An 8,821-nucleotide genomic window follows, 5' to 3' on the forward strand; every position below is an offset into this window, starting at 1 on the left:
AGTATAATTGAGGAGACTAATAGAAGACGGCAGGAAAAAGTGAGATGGACCACCGTCTGGTATCACCGTCTGTTGTCACTACACCCAGTTACTTAAACTCAATATCAGCAGTGTAGGGAATCAATAGGACAGCCCTGCTTATCTGCAATCGACGGGTATGTTGAGTCGGGCATACCGAGTTAAGGAACAACACCGCCGTCAACAGCCACATCAACTCTCATCATTTCAAGTCTCTGTCCATTCACCATAACATCACAGGGGAATTCACCGTGTCTCTTAACAGCCATAACTTTACTTCTGTCTACATAAGTCGCGATGCTCACAGAAGTCAACAAGGCTGAACCAGTTTGCAGAATTCTTGTTTACTATTAGCAAGTAATACAGCCCCATCTGCATACTTAATTAGGCCTACTCCTTCAAATCCAGCAAGTTTCATAGGAATGTAGGAGATCGCAGCACTAGAGCTGGTAACATAAAGTTGATTGGATAAGGATTGAGCTTTGAAATTCCAGCTAAACACGTTCATAGCTGAATAATATGAAAATCTGTCTAGTTGTCTCTCCACCATTTCAGATCATGGAGAACACAGCAACGGCGCAGTAACGAAATAATGTTGCTTTTCGCTTACAGGTTAAGGTAGTGGAGAGCACAGTTTTATTTCTCAGTCATTCCTATTAAATTTCTGTGGCAATTTTTAAGTGATGGATAGTGACTTACCATTTCCTGCTGCTTGGGCTGGAAGGTTTAGTAAGTATGGGGTAGCCTTCATGGCTTGCCGTCCTTGTCTTCAGCTCAAAATTAGATGTCGCCATAGTTTTCTCTTTAACAAGCAACCTCAATGTGACTATTAGTTTTGTTGTTTTTTGTTTTCCTTTGTACTCCTTTGTACAGTCAAGCCTCCTCCTCTTCTCTTTCTTATCTCATTCAAGCCGCCCCTGTATTTTTCTTAATTATCCCTCCTCTCTCTCAGACCAAACCCGTTCCTCCCACCCTGCCATTCATTATATTCCCTCCTCCTTCCAAACCTTCCGTCATTTCCTCCTCTAACCAGTCTTTCCACATCCTTCATTCCTACCTCCCCCACCCCCCCACCCCTGGTCATCCCAAGACAAGTGGTGAGCGGTAACCATATTCGGTCAAAAAGCCGACTTGTCTCATAAGGTGCTGGTGGCCACATCTCTTAGCTCGCTGGCGGCCACGTCCCCTCCCGCACCTCGCCGCACGGAACTAAAATCCACACATATTCGGTACACATTAATATCATTCTCTCTGGCTCGTTATCTTGTAAATTGGCTTCACGGTTTATATTTACGGCAATGGGGTGGGGTTTGGAGATCTTGGGTGGAGTGGGTGGGTGTGGGTGGATGATGGAATAAGAGGAAGAGAGTGAAAGTGGGTGGGAGTGGGTGGTTGATGGAATGAAAGTAAGAGCTGGGTGGGAAATGGGTGGGTGCAAATGATGTTACGATAGAAGTAGGGCAAAGTGTGGGGTTTGAACGTGGAATTGTGTTTGAGCGGATGTGGGCGTTTGTTCAGGTCATTGGTGGAGAGGAGTGGTTGTGGGTTGTTGGTGGAAGTTGTTGTCTGTGGTTAGGACAGGTTGCTAACATGATGCACCTGACAGTATTGAGTGGTCTTGGTGGAGATCAAGTGGTTGTTTTAAAGGTTTAAGTGGTTGCAGGTGGTTGAAGCCTTGTGATGGGTGATTTCAGATATTGGGTGATAAAGTGTGATAGAGTGAGGATGTAAATGTGTGGGTGGTGGGTGAAGGGGACAAGGTAGCGGGTGAGTGTGAAGGACTGGCTGGGTAGGTGGGTGTGTGAATGGGTAGGTGAGGGTTGTTGGGGGTTTGGATGACTAGGTGGTTGGGCGGATGGGTAACTGGGCAGGTGGGTGGTTAGGTGGATGGGTGATTGGGCAGGTGGGTGGTTGGGAGGCGGTAAGGTTAGCTAAGAGGGCACGTGTACAGAGGTCTGGGGAAGTGAGGAGCGGAAGGGAGACAGAATGTGGCAAGGAAAGACGATGGGGGGAGAATGTGAGAGAAGAGAGGAGAGGGAGAGAATGTGAGAGGGAAGAGGGGGAGAGAATTTGGGAGGGAGGAGGGGAAGAGAATGTTGGAGGCGACTGGAGGGGGTGTAGAATGCGAGAAGGAAGAGAGCAGCAAAAATGCGAAGAGGAGGGACCTCGAGGAGGTAGAGAGAATGCATGAAAAATTATGAGCTGATGATTGGAGCTTCATCCAGAGATTATGTAATGCGAAGAGAACGAAGTGAAAATTGATGAAAAAAAAAATGATGTATGTAGAACCGATGTGGAGATGTAGATGAATAATGTACGAGGTATGAAAAGAAAATGAATGAGTTAGAATGGAAATGGAAGAAGTAGGAGAAATGAAGGAATAGATATTGTATATGCAGAGGTTAAGTTAGGTTAGGGAAGGTCACGATTCTTTCACACTAACTTGGCCTGGATTTTCGTCTTTTTGCAGCTATTGCCCGTAGCTCCGTGGCAGAAAAGAATGCTGCCACGGCATTTCTTCGTGACTAATCTCAAATTCTAGTGTTCGTCTGTTGCAACAACTCAGCATTCAAGGTAGGGCGATGGCAATGTTAGGCCAAGTTATAGTAAAAAAGGTACATTATTTCCAGTCGAAGTATTCCCCATCCCTTAGCCTAGCCTCTAGTTGGCCAATGTATTTTTTAGGTTCCCCTCCCGACCCTACCTCATTGGCCAGTCTCATCACATCTATTTATGTTACCTAATCTCACTGCGGAAGGCAGTTTCATCTGGAGGATTAGACGACCAGTTTGAGAAAGTTCGGCAGCTGCTGTGTGTCACTGAAGTTTAATCCTTTTTCACTTTAAGGATATATTTGTGTATTCATTAGATGATCTGATTCAGTATAGGGGAGAGATCTTGTTCTGGAAGGGTTCATAGAGGCTATATCTAACCCATCCAGTTCGAAAAGTCTCCAAACCTGAGTAAAACTGTCAGGGCAGAGAAAAGATATAATGAAAAGACGTCACCGATTAAACTTTTGACAAAAATGACAAAGGGACCGTTTTTATCTCCGCGTCCGCGAAAGGAAAGAGACTGCTTTTTTTTTTTTTTTTTTTTTTTTTGCGTCCGTTTGTTTGTCTGTGTGTACCATAAAAAAAACTTATTTACAGGTATATACAATATTTCTTGGCTGCTTCTGAGGAAATACAGGAAGGGGTATACCGCTGGACCTTTTTTCTCTCTCCTTATTTCCTACTCTCGCTTCCCTCGTTTCTTTTCTTTCCCTCTTTTTTATTTTCTCCCTCGTATTTCCCCTTCTCATTCCCTTCCCTCCCCTCTAGTTTTTCCCTCCTCTTCCTCCCCTTACTTCCCCTACTTATCTCTTCCCTACACCCCTCTCTTTTACCCCCCCCTCCCACCTTCCCACCCCTCCTATATATCATCACCCCTCCACAGTAACAAAACCCATGGTCATTACCTGCACTCGTCCATTATCACACCAAGAACGCAGGCCAGAATTCTCCCTCTTGTCTCTCTCTACATATTTCGCTGATTGCAAGTCATAATTTGGTATCACTTCTTCTCGCCTCTGTCTTTATTTTCTCTCATCTCTTTCTTTCTCCCATCTGTTCATACCTCCATTATTACTTCTTTTCTCCAGTCCTTTCCCGTCTTGTCCTGCGTCGTCCCCCTCCTTTTTTCTCCCTTCGCTCCCGGCGTTCTCCTTTTTCTCTCCCCTTTCCCTGCTGTATTTCTTTTCATTTCTTTTCCCTTGATCCCAGACTATCCAATTTTCCTTCTTTTTGCCTTTTCTTTTCACTCCTTGTCCATTCAGTCCCCCTCTTTCTTTCCTCTCCCCCTCTTCTCTGCCCCTTAGGGTAATCATCACCCATTGTTTTTCCTTTTTTATATATATATTAGTCTGGTGAGCTAATAGATTCCTCACTCTGATTACACATGTCGCCCCTGATCAGCTTCTGGGGTCGCCCAGGTAATCATCACTTTTATTTTTTGTTTTGTGAAGTCTCAGTGATTCCCAGATACCTCGGCCAGATTACATTGCCCAGGGGAGACAGAAATAGTATCCTTGTCTTGTGTTCTGTCGCTATATTTCACAACTGTCAGTTACCTTGATGGGTTTATTGTTTATGGGTTCTGAGGTGGTGGTTTCAAGGCTGCTGAGGTGGTGGTTTCAAGGCTGCTGAGGTGGTGGTTTCAAGGCTGCTGAGGTGGTGGTATCGAGGCTGCTGAGGTGCTGGTTTCAAGGCTGCTGAGGTGGTGGTTTCTAGACTGCTGAGATCATGATTTCTAGACTGCCGAGGTGGTGGGTTCAAGGCTGCTGAGGTGGTCGTTTCAAGGGTGCTGAGTTGACCACCGCCCGTTCTGGCACTGTTGTGAATGTTACGAATGGTCATTGTCAGAAGTACATAATTTTGATTGTTATTATAGCGGGTAGTGCAGGCTGTTTTCTGCTTCATGCATTATTATTATTGTTATTATTATTATTATTATTATTATTTATTGCAATTGTTGTCATTATTATTATTATTATTATTACTGAGTCGTGTGCCCCGTTGGGTATTATTATGCCTGATACTGAACGCTGTGTCCTGCCTCATAACCAACTTTATATGTATCACCTTTATTATTTCCAAGACGCTTCTGATCCACCAGCATACTATGGTCAATGCCAGTGGGGTTCCCTGACCGACGACCCTGCCCCTGTTATTTGAGATTAACCACACCACACTATCACCACAGGAGAGAGAGAGAGAGAGAGAGAGAGAGAGAGAGAGAGAGAGAGAGAGAGAGAGAGAGAGAGAGAGAGAGAGAGAGAGAGAGAGAGAGAGAGAGAGAGAATGTGTGTGTGTTTATATGTATGTGAGGGTGTGAAGAAAGCAAGATATGAATAAGTGATAAGTTTTAAAAGGTAGGGATAGGTAAAAACAGGGACGCAGCGAGGTGTGTGCGACACGTAGACAGAGAAGAGGAGAGACACAGAGAAATGACTTGAAAGTAGTAAGGTCAAAGGTGAGGGAGATGACACTGATGAGTAATGAAGGGTGGGGAGCTGGACTGGGGGAGGGGAGTGTCAGATATGGTGGCAAAAAGTGACGTGAGAGGGGGAGAGTGAGATGTGACAGGCTAGAGAGGTGAATTGAGACACGATGACATTAAGCGACGTGAAGGGCGGGTAAGTGACGAGGTAGAGTGGGGAGATGAGACATGGTATTATATGACGTGAGAGGGGAGGGGGATTGGGGTGTGATGAGTGGGGGATAAGGCATGATTGCATAAAGTGACGTACCGAGTGTAGGAGGGACTGTGTGGAGGGTGAGATGAAAAGGAACGCCGGAAGATGTGTGGAGTGTCAAGTGAGGAGGATGTAAAGAGGACATAGGAGATGTGAATAAAAGGTGTGATCGATGTATGAGAATGCTTTGAAGTATAAAGAAAACTTTGATATGTGTGTGTGTGTGTGTGTGTGTGTGTGTGTGTGTGTGTGTGTGTGTGTGTGTGTAGATGAAAGATGTGAGCGATATGTTAGGGTTGTGTGAATTATGAAGAAAGTTGAAGAAAGTAATGGTATGTTGTTGAAGTGGAGAGAGAGATATGTTGTTGACGTGGAGAGAGAGAGAGAGAGAGAGAGAGAGAGAGAGAGAGAGAGAGAGAGAGTTCTTATATGCGGAGAGGATAAGGTGAGAAGGGTGAACAAGTAGTGAAAAATAATGATGAGATTTAGAGAAATAATTGAAAAATCAAAATAATATACAAAGTGAGCATGGGGAGCAAGAATTAGGGATGAGGTAGGGGTGAATGGTTGAGTTGAGGCGGAGGTGGAGTACCACTGGGTGGAGTGGCGAGGGTGGAAGTGGAAGGCTTATTTATAGCTTGCCAGGTGTTGGTAGTTGTTGGAGCAGGTCGTGAACTGTGATGACACTGAGAGCGAATAAAAATCAACGTTGGGTTATGTTACTTTCAGCTGTCGTAAAGTTCTTTGAAACTGTTAAGGGAAATCCTTCTTGACGTTTCATTTTTAGTGTTGTTGTGAATGTATTTGAGTGAGATGTTGTTCTTTAAGAAATATCTGTTTTTGGTGCTGGGTATATTGGTCAAGCTCTCATTGTCTTCATCGGTTTGTGTGCAGATTCAGGCTGTCTGTGTTATCATTTGCAGTGATGTGGAAAGTATAACCACAGTTTGATTAAGCGACTGATGATTATTTATTATAGCAGCATTTTTTAAAGGAAATATTTTACAAAGTTTCAGTGAAGGCATATCCTAAAAGAAGTGTTTTTATGGCTATATTAGTGCATGAAATGTTTTTCCATCAACCACCATCGTTTGTCCTAAAAAGAAATGATGGTAGACTCGCGTTTTAACAGCCGTAGTAGGGCAAACGAAACTATGCTGGCCGACTCAAAGACTTGCCTCATGAGTTGTGGTGAGTGTGAGTGGTGAGAATAAAACTTGTTGGTGAAGGTGAGACGTGAGTATGGGATATGAAATGAGAGTTGAGGTTGAGAATGTGAGAGTATAGGTGAAGAAGGGAGTCGATGAGATGGCAGTAAGAGATGAAAGATGAAGGCGTGCGGTGAGAATGAGAGTAAAAGATGACAGTGAGGATAAGACATGAAGGAGAGCTAAAGGTAAGAGATGAGGATGAGAGTGAAGGTGAACGGAAGGTGTGTGTTTACAGACAATAATATACTTTTAAAGCTATAACTATGGAAATATCAAATCCTGGCATACATACAGGAAGATTTAATTCTCACAAAATTACAGTATGTCAATATAAGAGGTAACCATATTAGCTTAAGTAACACTTCCAAAAGTATATACACCCGAACACAAGCACACACAAACAACATCTTACTCACACACACACACACACACACACACACACACACACACACACACACACACACAGCAAAATGAGTGTGCAGAGACCTGGGTACATTGTAGAGAAAATTAGTGAAATACTTATAGTGGACATTGGTGCAGACATATATATTTTCCTTTCTGACCAGGCACTCTATATATTTTTATAGGAGGAGACCGTGCACCAGGCACCGACACAAGCTATGGCCTAGTCTCGGCTGTGTCATAACAGTGAAAGAAAAGTGTCACATATTTTGACAGAATAAATGTATTTCCTCCACCTCCATAAAACACAAAACACAGAAAAGTTTATGTTCCCTGTTAACAACTGAAACCATAATCGTGTCATTATTTGCTGATATGAAGGAAGTTATTGGTTCATTTACAGAAAAAAAAATGTATTGTGATGATTGGATATGAAAAACACAAGGATATTTTGAGAAAAGTAAAGGGATTAGTTCATTACTTTCCAAGAATTTATAGTTATAATAGCAAGCTAAAGAAAGGTAGGTAGATACAGAAGTGAATAGATAGATAGGTAGATAGATAGTGTATGTGTGTGCGTGTGAAGGTATGTTTAAGAGAGAGAGAGAGAGAGAGAGAGAGAGAGAGTGTGTGTGTGTGTGTGTGTGTGTGTGTGTGTGTGTGTGTGTGTGTGTGTGTGTGTGTGTGTGTGTGTGTGTCTCACTGTTACTGTGTTGTCTTATAATTTTTCCCTCTGTAATATCCTTTTACTCCGTTTGCAGGTAAGTGTTGATGTTTGGAGAAAAGTGAAGAAGAGAAAGAGAAAGGAAAAGAAGAAGAGAAAGCGAAAACAGAATAGGGAGGAGAAGAGAAAAAGAGAGAGAGAGAGAGAGAGAGAGAGAGAGAGAGAGAGAGAGAGAGAGAGAGAGAGAGAGAGAAAGGATCATGACGACAGTGAGGAGACGTAAGGTATGTCATATCTGAGGACGTTTTGGTTTTAATTTGATATTTGTTTGTTAAATTATTATTCTTGTGTGCTTAATACACGAGGGTAAATAGGAGAGGAGAGGAGGAGGATATTACACACACACGCACGCACACGCACACACACACACACACACACACACACACACACACACACACACACACACACACACACACACACACACACACACACACACACATCGTTCCTTCCCTGTTTCTTTTCGTGATATCGATTTCCCTCGCCTTTGATTACCCCCTTTATTCTTCAAACATCATGGTATACAAGGAATGAGATGGAAGTAGAGTATGAGAGAGTGGTAGGTAGGGACTGTGGGTGGGAGCGAGGTAGTAAGGTATTTTGGAAGGTAGGTAGGTAGGTAAGCACTGTGGGAGACTGGCGGGTAGGTAGGTAAGCACTGGGATAGGCAGGTAGATTGGTAGGTGGGTAGGCAGACACGTGGGCACTGTGGTAGGTGGGTAGGTAGCTAGGTGGGCACTGTGGTAGGTGGGTAGGTAGCTAGGTGGGCACTGTGATAGGTGAGTAGGTATCTTGCTGGGCAATGTGGTAGATGGGTAGGTAGCTAGGTGGGCACTGTGGTAGGTGGGTAGGTAGCTAGGTGGGCACTGTGGTAGGTGAGTAGGTAGCTTGCTGGGCACTGTGGTAGGTGGATAGGTAGCTAGGTGGGCACTGTGGTAGGTGGGTAGGTTACTAAGTGGGCACTGTGGTAGGTGGGTAGGTAGCTAGGTGGGCACTGTGGTAGGTGGATAGGTAGCTAGGTGGGCACTGTGGTGGATAGGTAGGTGGGCACTGTGGTAGGTGGGTAGGTAGCTGTTGTGAATAGGTGGGTGGGCACTGTGGTAGGTGGGTGGGTAGCTAGGTAGGCACTGTGGCAGGTGGGTAGATAGGTAGGTGGGCACTGTGGTAGGTGGGTAGGTAGCTAGGTGGACACTGAGGTGGATAGGCAGGTGGACACTATGGTATGTCAGTAGC

This window comes from Coenobita brevimanus, chromosome 80 (genome assembly GCF_032717465.1).
Source record: "Coenobita brevimanus isolate Jiangsu-jjx chromosome 80, ASM3271746v2, whole genome shotgun sequence".
NCBI lineage: Eukaryota > Metazoa > Arthropoda > Malacostraca > Decapoda > Coenobitidae > Coenobita > Coenobita brevimanus.